We start from the raw sequence: 9,743 nt of genomic DNA on the forward strand, positions 1-9,743 counted from the left end.
TTTCTTTCTTTCTTTCTTTCTTTCTTTCTTTCTTTCTTTCTTTCTTTGTTTTGTTTTTTGGTGAGGCAATTGGGGTTAAGTGACTTGCCCAGGGTCACACAGCTAGTAAGTGTCAAGTGTCTGAGGCTGGATTTGAACTCCGGTCCTACTGACTCTAGGGCCGGAGCTCTATCTACTGCGCCACCTAGCTGCCCCTCACATCAACTCTAAGAGGTGAACAGACAAGAATTATTATTCCCATTCAACAGATGTAGAAATTGAGACACAGAGAAGTTGAGCAATTTAGCCAAGATCATGGAATGAGTTAGTAGCAAGGACAAACAAAGAAACCAAGGTTCCTGACTCCCAGTTCATGAAGCTTCTACCATACTATATGCTTATCACTTTCTACCTGCCGACATCTCTTGTATCCATCCCCTCTTTTCTACTTGCTCAGCCTCTTCTCCAATTCAGGACCTCATCTTCTTTCATCTGGATAATTATAATAGCTTCCTAATTTATTTCCCTGCTTCAAGTCTTGCCATTTTCCTATCTACCCTTCTTGCAATTATTAAATTTATATTCCAAATTTATATTTCAAAATTTATATTCCAAAACATAGTCAATCTCCTACTCAAAATTTTTCAGTGACTCCCTATTGTCTCTAGAACAGGAGTTCTTAACCTTTTGTGTGTTTCATAGACCACCTGTGAAGTGTATGGAGCCCTCCTCAGCATAACATTCTAAAGGCATAAAAATAAAATACATAGGATTATAAAGGAAACCAATTATATTGAAATATAGTTACAAAAATACTTTTGAAACACGTTCACAGACCACAGGTTAAGAGCTCCTGCTTTAGAATCAAATACAAATTCTTATTGTTGTTGTTACTGTTCAGTCATTTCAGTTGTGTCTGGCTCTTTGTGACTCCATTTGGGTTTTCTTGGTAGGACACTAGAGTGGTTTGTCATTTCCTTCTCCAACTTGTTTTCCAGATGAGAAAACTGAGTCAAACAGGGTGAAGTGACTTGTGCAGGGTCACACTGCTGGTGAGTGTCTGAGGCTGGATTTGAACTCATGAAGAGGAGTCTTCCTGACTCTAGGCCCAGCACTCTATTCAATGTGACACCTTGCTGCCCACAAATCCTTATACTGGTATTTAAAGCCCTCCACAATCTGGCTTCCAACTATCATTTTTAGTCCAATTTTATTTCCTTCTATGCATTCGGTTCCAGTCAAACCAGCCTGCCAACTGTTGCCCATAGATTACATTAAATTTTACCCCTCCATGCTCTTCCATAGATGCTCTCTCACAGATAAAAAGGCATTGCTTCCTCACTTTGGCTTTCTAGAATGCCTAATTTTCCTCCAAAGCACCCCTCAAGCACCACCTGCTTCATGAATCCTTTCCTGACTTTTGCCGGTAGCACTGTCTCCCTCTTGAAATTCCTTAGACACAAATAGTATTTATTTATGCACTTCCTATATACCTCCAGTACAATGTACTTTCCCGGAAGGAAGGGACTATTTGATTTTTGTCTTTGCATCTAGAACATGTAGCCACTTGCCTGCTACAAAATAGGCATTTAAGAAAGTTCATTAGTAGGAATTAAAATCACTGGAAAAGTTATGACAGTAGAAGAAAAAAGGAAAGAAAAGAATGTTTATGAAAACAATAGGATCATGGATCTAGAAGGCCTAGATCTAGAACTAAATCTAGAAGGGTCCTCAGGGTCTATCTAGTCCAGCACTCATTTTTACAGATCAGGAAACTGAGCCCTAGGGAGGTTAAGTTATTTGTCCAAGGTGATTCAGGTAGTAAACATCAGAGGCAGAATTTGAACCCAAACCCTCTGATTCTAAAACAGCTACTCTTCCTACTGTACCACACTGTCTCTCCAAGACTGATTCTATTTCAACAAAAGCATATGTACCCTCTAAGGCAGAGAGAGAATCCTATAACCACAGCCTTGGATCAGAGCAGAAGTGGGGTGGGGTGGGGTAGGGAAAGATCTGACATTTCTCACTCTGCATAAACCTGCAACTCCTTATATAATTTATATATCTGACCCAGTCAAGGGTCAGATAATTGAGTTTCCACACTTTACTTAGTGTCACCCCAAAAAAAGCATCCCAAAACTCTTCTTGGAGCAGATAGGGGTACAGTGGGCAGCGACACTAGAAAGTATCCAAAATTAATCAATATTAGGGCTCTAGCCCAACAAGTAGCAAAAATTTTCTGCACAAGGGGATATAGCGGCTTCTACCACATCCTGTAAGGGTTGGTCATGTGCCAGAATCCTCTCAGAAGAGTCATAGTAGTAAAAGAAAATGACAGAATTGGCCCTGAACAACAAAAGTACATTTTAAGCAGTGGTAGATTAAGATCTTCTGAGGTTCTTAGGCATCAAGATTTTACGAGGTTTTCCACAGATTTTAATTGACAAAAAAAAATTAGTATCACACTGAAATTATATATATATGTGTATATATAATATATATGTATGTGTATATGTGAGTGTGTGTGTGTATATACACATCTCTGCCTTTAATGGAAAATGAGCTTATTGTTCTATTATTTTACTTATAAGGTAGGATTTTTTTACATTTTAATTGATATTTTAAAATTTAAAAGTTACCTAACATGGAAGAGGTCATTTCAAACTCCAAATCTATGTTTTATACTTTGACACCATCTTTTTCCTAATCCTGGTTCTTCAAAGGATCATGAAGGGTCCAGATCAACCCAAGTCCATGGACCCTCTGTAGTCAGAGATATGTTTCACCCCTTGTGCTTACTTTGAGTGGATTCTAATTTAAAAGCAGGGCAGGAAAAAGGATACTTGCAGCCTTTCCAATTCCCATGTTCCCTCCCTTAGGCAACAAAATGTAAAATTCTCTGGCCTGGGAGAGGGGGTCCTCAGGCTAACCATTTATTTTCACTAACCTTGGAAGCCCTTGGGCACATGCCTCATGTGCCTATGGGATAATATAGCTCAGAAGTAAAGGTTCCCCAGAAGGGAAAGTTTGGCCTATCAAGACCATACATATGTTTTATTATACACTAAAACAAAAAACAAAATGTGTGTGTATGTGTATATATATATATATATATATACACACACACAGAACTCTATCCACTGTGCCACCCAGCTGCCCTACTTTGAATCCCATATATTCTGCTAACGTCTCCTGCCATATATTTAAGTCTTTAGCTATCCCTCTCATATTTTGAGGCCTTTTCCCTGCACTCCATTCAGCTCCAGAAAACCAGGATGGGTGGAGTAGTATGGAGTATCACTAATGGAAATTTATATCAAGCACAGAGTCTCTCTACAACAATTATTCACTTTTCCCCTATGTTTTCTTTTCTGGTTGGACCAGCTAAGGCCATTGGTGAAACAGTTACAACTTGTAATACTCCAAGTCTTTTCAAAGAAAAAAAAAGCTACTAGAAAGGGCAAATAAATAAAACTCAACATGGGTCTGCATCTCTGCCAAAACAATGCAAAATCTTGCTTTAGTTTTATCCAGAGTGGGAACCAATACAGCTTCTCAGCCTGTGTGCACCTTTGCTACTTCCCAAAGGTGTCTTCCATGTTCAATCTTTTCACAAGTTATCTTTAAGCTCTCTTTCTCCCCAGGCTTCTTTTCTTTCTACCTTAAATTTGCTCAGAATTCTCCACTTTTAAAAACAAAGCAAACAAATTGCCTAACACTGTCTACAATGTTCTTGTCCTGGCCTTGCTTTTCCTGGGTTAAATGTTCAAGTCAGTGGTCTATACTACCTCACTTCCTCTTCAATTCTTTTCTTAACCCTTTGCAACCTTGCTTCTGCCAACACTATTCCATGGAAGCTTCTTTCTCAAAGGTCAGCAGTGACCTTCTTTTAGCCAAATCCTATGGGATTTTTTTTCCCCTGTCCATACCCTAATCAACCACTCCTGCAGCACTTGCTACTGCTGACCACCCCTTTTCTCTGGAAACTCTTCTTCACTTGGTTTCTGTGATCTTGCACTGTGCTGGCTCATTTCCTACCTTGATGATCAATCTTTCTCTGTTCGTTTCCTATTCCAACCTAATCTTACTACCTTCCTTCTGAGACTAGCCCCACTTTATCCTGTATATATCTTGTTTGTACATAGCTGTTTAGATGTTGTTTCCCTCATTAGACTAAGAGATTCTTGAGAGCAATGACTGTTTTTTGCCTTTCTTTAAATACCCAAAGCTTAGCACAGTGCCTGGTGCATGGTAGGTGTTTAATAAATACTAGTTGACTGACTGACTGGTGGGACCTACTGAAGACGTTAGAGTAAGGTTGCAGAATGGAGTTCATCATATAGGAGATGCTTAATAAGTAGTTGTTGATTTAATGAATAAACACAGCTTTGCAGGGTGCCTAAATTGTATTGCATCTTCCTTTCCTCTACATGAGCAGTAAAACTGTCTCTAAAGATGAGTCATAAGAGAATCATGACCTATAACTAAAAGCTAGATGTGCTACTGTCAGGTGACTGCCAAGATCCTACACCATTTTCTTTTTGGACTATACCTGTGATTTCACCAGTTAGGGAGCAATCAGATGAGAGAAAACTTCTGCTATTAGTGTAGATCAGCTCGTTTCTATAACACACAAATCTTAGACTGACGCCTCGGGCACATAAGCAAAGTGATATATCCAGAGTCATGTAGCCATATGCGGTAGAGATAGCACTTGTAACCAGGTCTTCGTGTCTTTCTATCCACTATGCCATGTTGTTTTTCTTTTATCTCATATGGAAAAACAAAGAAAGAGGGAAGGGGATGGTAGGAGGATGAGGAGAATTAAAGGAAAACAACTTGGCTTTTTGCCAAGGAAACCTTAGTCAGAAATACTAACCATGGTTGGCTTAGAAAGTCCCAGGCATTTAATTCTAAATAGCAAGTACCTTTGATTTATTTCTTTATTTATGTTTGATCTTTCTTGATCCTCCATCCTCTCCAAAAAACATATTAGAAATAGCTGAGAAAGCATGTTTACTTTGAGGAAGCAGTAATGAGAATGAACATTTGTGAAAGGGATGGCAGGAACCCAGGTAAAACAGCAGAGAAATAGAAACAGATTTTTTAATTTTTTTTTTAATTTTGGTGTCATCTTTATTATTGAATCTCTTTTTTTATAAAGGGATGGCACTGTGGCTCCAAATATGTGAAGAAAAGAATACATCTAGCTTTTACTGCAGATAGACTCCAGAAGGCTATACTGATTTAACCAAGGGACAGTGAACACCTCAAAGGAGTATGTCTGCAACTTTTTCTTCTTTGGATTTTTTTTGAAATTGTAAAAGATCAGTAGTAGCCTTTTTGCAAATGATCCATCCAATCTCAGCAATAATGAGGTAATACATACCACCTGTGATCTTGTTTTCCCTCAGGCATGATACTCCATCTGCCACCTCCTGTTGCCCATATATTCCAATGGTTATTACAACCAATAACTCTTTGTTGACTACTCCATGTCCATACTCTGCCAAAAGGACCTATTTTGAGATTGAAATATATTCTGGGGGATGGGGACAGGAGAGGGGCTAGTGAGGGACAGAGAGTCAGTGGGAATAAGGTTGCCTTAAAATTTTTGAACAATTTTAGAGATAAATGGAAGAACATACAAATCTAATTCATATAGCTTTCAATGTGAATGGATTAAACAATCCAATCAAATGAAAAAGTGACATATTTGGGGTTTTTTGTTTTTGTTCTTATTTTTTTTTAGGCAATTGGGGTTAAGTGACTTGCCCAGGGTCACACAGCTAGTAAAAAGTGACATATTTGATAAGGAAAACCTCACAATCCGTTGCTTCTGATTTTTTTTCAGTTTATTGATCAGTTATGCTGATATTTTTCCCCTTTTTTCTTTGTTTTAAAATATAATTTTTTAAAAATGGGATAGCTTTCTGGCAGGGGAGGAGGAGGAAAAGGATACTGGGGAAATTTATGGTGACATAAAAAAAACAAAAGGCATCAATAAAACTTGTTTTAAAAAAGAAAATATGTTGTAAGGAAGGAAGATACCTCAGGATCATCTTCACATTTAGAAGTTGCTTGATGGAGAGATGCAAAAGTCATCGAATTTAAAGTATTCAAATTCACAATACAGTTTAGAACACAACAAGGAACATCAACTAGTCTAGAAATCATAGCCTTGAAAATTATGTCTGAGTCTTTTGTATACACTCTTTCCTGGTGGAAGCTAAACAGAGCCTAACTCACCATAAGCACTCATTTGAAATTTAACGAGGTACCAGACAGCCACAATTTTCCTAAGAGGATCACATTATGACAAACCCCATCTCTGGGATTTGTATGTTATGGGATGGGGCATATTAGGAAGTTTCTATTGTCCTGTTATTGATCTGAAAAGGGTATCACAAAATGCCCTTTCCTAAATGAGATTAGACGTGAAAAATATCTATCTCTCCTGGTGGTTGTTAAGGATCAAATGAAATAGTGTTTATGAAAAAGCTTTGTAACCATAAAGTACTATGTTTGCTGCTATTATTATGACTAACAATAATAATGACTTCATTCTCATCTTTTTCGGTGGAGTTTCAATAGAAATAGCTCAAGGACAAGTCATTCTTTTGCCATTTTTTTAACATTTAATTTTCTGTGGACTATTGCATAGGTTGATAAAAATAGCTACTTTTTATAATTGAATGTAATATTGATATATAAGTTCATTTTTGGGGGTCACTCATCCTTGGCATAGCTACAGTAGCAGACAGGACAATAGGGATATCCTATTCCCACATGATTTTGATTTCTTTCAGTAGGTCTTTATACTTTGAAAGCTCTTTATTCCAAACAGAGTGGACAAAGGATTATTTGGTATGATGACATCTATTAAGAACTTTGTTCTTAAGTTTTTATGGATCAATCAGGAGATTGAGAGCAACAGTTTAATTTGTGCTGATGTCCTAGTGCCTATATACTTTATTGGTTAAGTTCTCAATGATATTATGAGGTTTCTATTTTTGACATAGAATAGTGAATGGAAAGCTGGCCTGGAATCAAGAACTGGGCTCAAGTTCTACTTCTGATACATACTGGCTGCATGACTCTGAGCAAGTTGTTTAACCTCTCTCCATACTCTAGGTAGTTGCTAAGATTGTTGCAGGGAAGGTAACAATTTGCATAGGGAGAGGGAGTTACCTCATGTGAGACTTCCTTTATCAATGAAACCACAAGTCTTGTCCCTACCCCTATTTGTATTATGTAATTTTTCATTGGTGAGTCCATGAAAGACAGAAAGCTTCTGAAGTCTGGTCACCAGGTTCATGTTTTTCTAGGAATTCAGTAGATGCTAGTTTTTTGCGGCCTAAAATTATGTGTTCCATAGTCTCTACATTTCCTTGTACAACAGGCATTCATCAATAAATCCAGCCTCAATAAGAACAACCTATCTTTAATATTTAACGGTGAAGATCTGGTCCTGAATCATCATCATCATAAAGTTCTATTGCTATAAACAAATATTCACAACTCACCCATTAGTTCAATTCTTCTTTGTTGACATTTTATTGATTGAGTTCACAAGGATTTCACTCATGAAGAGCTCTTTGATTACACTCTTGGATCTTAACTGTTTCCATAGGCTAAAATCAGAGCTAAACCATTTTCTGTTGCCTTCAATAAATCCAGTGGCATGTACCTAACTTTAGCATTTATTATTGCTCCCTGAAGGGATGTTTACTTGCTCCAAAAGTATTTCTCTAAGATTTTAAACACATTTGGGACAGTCTATCAATCCTCCTCATTTCTGATGAAGAAGGGTTACTATTTCTCTAGCTGCTTTAGGGTAATTGCCACTGTGTTTTATTTATAGTTTCCAGGTTTCTGTTGGACTGTCTTCCATATCTGTTTTGGCTCATTTTACAGTTATAAAAATATTTGTTATGGCTAAAATTACATAAATGTTTGTTGTTGTCATTGTTATTGTTGTTAGGCCCCCACACTACAAGGAAAATACAGGAAGTAGTAGTGATTGTTTTCTCCTTCATACAGTCTCTGAGAAGTGAGAGATTATGAAAATTCAAATGCAGCTACAAAGCATGGAGATTAGATCCTGTCTTTCTCCTAACCCACTCCAATCTGTGCTTTATTTAAATGGATAAACAATTATATACAGCTCCATGCTGCTGCTACTTTATTTAGTTACAGTGCATGGCTGTGAATAGCTCATGTTGCTGGGATAAACAGTGCAGATTTTCAAAATGAGTTTGGATTCAATACATATTTCATGTCCCTGTTCCCTTACACTGCTGCTGAAACACTTGCTTTTATACAGTGTTTTTTCTAAGACTTTAAGGATTATTGTTACACATTTCAAAAGGAAAGAGAAGAGCTTTTTTTCTTTCATTTATTGCCTATGTGGGGGTAGGAGGAGAATTATCTGTACAAGGTGTCCTGGGAGTTTTCTTCCTTTTGAAACAGTAGCTGGAAAATAAATGAATGATTTCACTAAAGATTCATGATTGCTAGAGCTGTAAGTGGGGTAAGGTGACTGCGGCTTTGCCCTAAGGTGCTGAATTTAGAGGACATTGAGAACAGTTGCAAAAGTGCTTAATCAAAAGAAACAACAGCACTTAGCACCAAGTTGGCAAGAGGAATTAGTTAAGGAGGCTATCAGACAACCAGCTTCCATCATCCCTACCTTGAAGCAGAATCCAATCACTGCCTAGCCCCATCACTCTCCTTCCTTCGATCACTATCACTGTAAGTACCCCAGAAACACCCTGAAAGTCTCCCAGAGTCCTTGCCCACAGGAGCCAGTGCCCAGGATTAAGGAGTGCCCACTTGCCCCAAGTGTAGTTTGGCTACAAAAAAAATGCTATTTGTCATTTTTTTACCTATAGGACCATAAAATTTGTAGCTAAAAGGGGTGATAGAGGTCATACAACCCCTCTCCCTCATCTTACAGATACGAAAACTGAGTCAGAAAGTCATTATTGACTTGAGTTTTGGCACTTAGTACAGAGCAAAACCTGAATATGAGCCCCAGTCTTCTAACTCCAAGTCCAGTGTTCTTCCCATTACAACATTACTTCTAATCACATTACTCCAGGCAAAAGGAGAATTAACCATTACCTTTTGTCTATAATCAAAACTCCAATTTTTCCCCTAATACAGTAAGGTTTCACAAAGAAGGTTAAGAATGCAGTCTTGGGCAGCTAGTGTAGTAGATGGAGTTCTGGTCTTGGCATCAGGAAAACATGGGTTCAAATCCTGCCTGACACTTAGCAGTGTGACTCTGGTCAAGTCACTTAACCTCTATTAGTCTCAGTTTCCTCATCTGCAAAATGGTAATAGCATTTATGTTATTAGCTATTTCGAGGTTCAAATGAAATAATCTATGGAAAGTGCTGTGCAAATCCTATAAGTGATGATGATGATGATGATGATGATGACAATGATGATGATAATGATATAATCTTCCCTAAGTTATCTAGGTTATCCAAATGTAACATTGTTTCCTTCTATCATTCCTAATGTTGCACCCTTCTAATGATCATAACTACAATACTGAGCACAGCAAACACAATCATCGTTCCTCTCCATATTTAACCTCTCAGTCCTAACAACTCTTGTTTCCAAAGTTTTCTCACATCCATTTCTTTTCCCATTGCTACCATCCTGTTTCAGACATTTGCCACCTAACGACAGTAACAAGATGATAAAGGCCTCTTAACTGGCCTCCCTTGCCTCAGTCTCCTCTTTTTTCC

This window comes from Vombatus ursinus, unplaced genomic scaffold (assembly GCF_900497805.2).
Source record: "Vombatus ursinus unplaced genomic scaffold, bare-nosed wombat genome assembly UNPS02014861.1, whole genome shotgun sequence".
NCBI lineage: Eukaryota > Metazoa > Chordata > Mammalia > Diprotodontia > Vombatidae > Vombatus > Vombatus ursinus.